The sequence below is a fragment of the Buceros rhinoceros genome, unplaced genomic scaffold, assembly GCF_000710305.1.
Source record: "Buceros rhinoceros silvestris isolate BGI_N320 unplaced genomic scaffold, ASM71030v1 scaffold8637, whole genome shotgun sequence".
Classification (NCBI taxonomy): domain Eukaryota; kingdom Metazoa; phylum Chordata; class Aves; order Bucerotiformes; family Bucerotidae; genus Buceros; species Buceros rhinoceros.
In genome coordinates this window covers 226,114-228,076 of record NW_010420489.1, presented here as the reverse complement: position 1 = coordinate 228,076, position 1,963 = coordinate 226,114, and the positions used below count along the sequence as shown (strand labels likewise).

At 51.1% G+C, this 1,963-nt stretch overlaps 1 protein-coding gene across 1 annotated transcript in view; it reads left to right on the top strand.

The window, feature by feature from the left end:
• Positions 1–1,963, top strand: part of KLHL25 (kelch-like family member 25) — a 7,501-nt gene extending 5,538 nt beyond the window's left edge. Inside the window, exon 2 of the mRNA XM_010139324.1 lies at positions 1,900–1,963. The gene's annotated coding sequence lies outside the window, so the exon portion shown is untranslated. The remainder of the gene's footprint in view (positions 1–1,899) is intronic.

The window sequence follows — 1,963 nt, the reverse complement described above, 5'->3', positions numbered from 1 at the left end:
CCGCGTTCCCCCCCCTCCCCCCCCCTGCCTCATGGTCTGGGCCATAGGGAGTGGAGGCTGGTGGCCAGGCATTGCTCAGGCACTTATTCCTGCGACTCATCCCAGAGCTCAGAGCCCAGAGTTTTGTGGCTCCCAGTGGAACCCTTTGGTGAGTTTAGCTCCTGTGAAGGCTGTGGGGTGGCACCAGCCTGCTGTTGGGTGGGCTCTGAGCAGCCGAGGCTGCAGGTTTTTGAGGCTGCAGGTTTCTGAGGCTGCTCTGGCACCTAAAAGCTGAACTTTGGCTCCAAAGCTGCAAGGGTTTAGGCAGCGTGCCAGACCCAGAACTACTCTGATACTGCCGTCACACTAAACATTGGAACTGTTCAGTGACTTTTCCTGATTATTTAATGACAGCCGAGATAACGAGCTGTTTGCCTGGTTTGGCTTCTCTTCTACGGAGAGCAGCACTTGGTCAGCTTTTATGTTGCAAGAAGCTGCAGGGTTTTGTTGCCGTGCATCCCTGCGGGCTCCATCCGCAGAGCCCTGCTCGCAGACGAACATCTTCCCATGCAAGAGCCCTGAGTGCCTGCAAATGGCACCCTAAAAAAAAAACCACCAGGAGAGTCTCCTGGCTCCTGAACACCGCAGCTCACCTGCTGCTGCTGGGTCAGCTCCTTGCAACCTGTTACAGCCTCACTGGTGTTGCTGGAACAGTCACAGCTGGTTTCTCCTAGTGGCTCTTAGGGAAATCTATTTGCATGTGTATAATAGCCAGGCTGGATGAACAGGCAAATGGCACCCTAAAAAAAAAACCACCAGGAGAGTCTCCTGGCTCCTGAACACCGCAGCTCACCTGCTGCTGCTGGGTCAGCTCCTTGCAACCTGTTACAGCCTCACTGGTGTTGCTGGAACAGTCACAGCTGGTTTCTCCTAGTGGCTCTTAGGGAAATCTATTTGCATGTGTATAATAGCCAGGCTGGATGAACAGGGACTGCTTTTTTTTCCAGTATGACTTGTGTTCATCAACCAGAAATACCACGACACCTTCCAGGGTGCCAAGATGCCTTAGCTATACAAACAGAATGAAACAACAGAGCAGAGGGAGCCCCATGACACTTTGGTTTTTGTTTTTTTTTTTTTTTTTTTGCTGCTGCTGCTCTTTCCAAGTGGCTGGTTGTCTCTGAAGCCAGTTTATCAGGCAGCGTTGGAAGGGAGTGGCTGGCCTGGGGAGGAAAGTCGATGAAACTCAGGGCTTTCCTAACCCTGGGCAGATGGAAACGTAGGCAGTCTGAGCTCGGCCCCAGACTGGATTAATCAGCCCCTTGGAAATGTCAGTTGTATGGATGGTTTTGGAGGAACTGGTGGAAAAAAGAGAAAAAGTATCTTTTTGTTTTTTCTGTTCGAGTTCTTGGGCCGTCCTCCCTGACCTAAAAAAGTTTCTCTTATGCAGTTTGCAAATCAAATTATGTTTGTGTATGGACTGAATGGTCAGAAGCCCGATACTTGAACAGGTTCAAAACTGACAGAACCAGTTCATAGTCCTGTGTCACTGAACGTTCTTGGGCCGTCCTCCCTGACCTAAAAAAAAAAAAAAAAAAAAAAAGGCTGAAACACCATTTCCCTCAAGTTTTCATTCCCTTATCATCTCCACAGAAGTTTCCTGGCCTGCTCTGCCCAACTCCACAGCGCTCTCAGCCCTCCCCAGCTGAACACCCACTCTCTCTCCCCATCTTCTGCAAAAGCAAAGCACACCCCAAACCCCAAACGAAGCAGCTGCTTTCCACCTCCACCCGTCTCTGAGATTCGGGCTGTGGTGGTTACCCCGATAGCTGCCAGTGTGGGATCCCTTTTCTGGTGCTCCTCTGCGTGGGTTGAGACAGGCATCACGCTTGTTAACGAGCTTTTTCTTTCTCTCCCCAGATGCCAGCGTCACGTGCATGTCCCCTGTCTTGCTGCTGGAGCTGACACAGCAACCAAGTCCCCT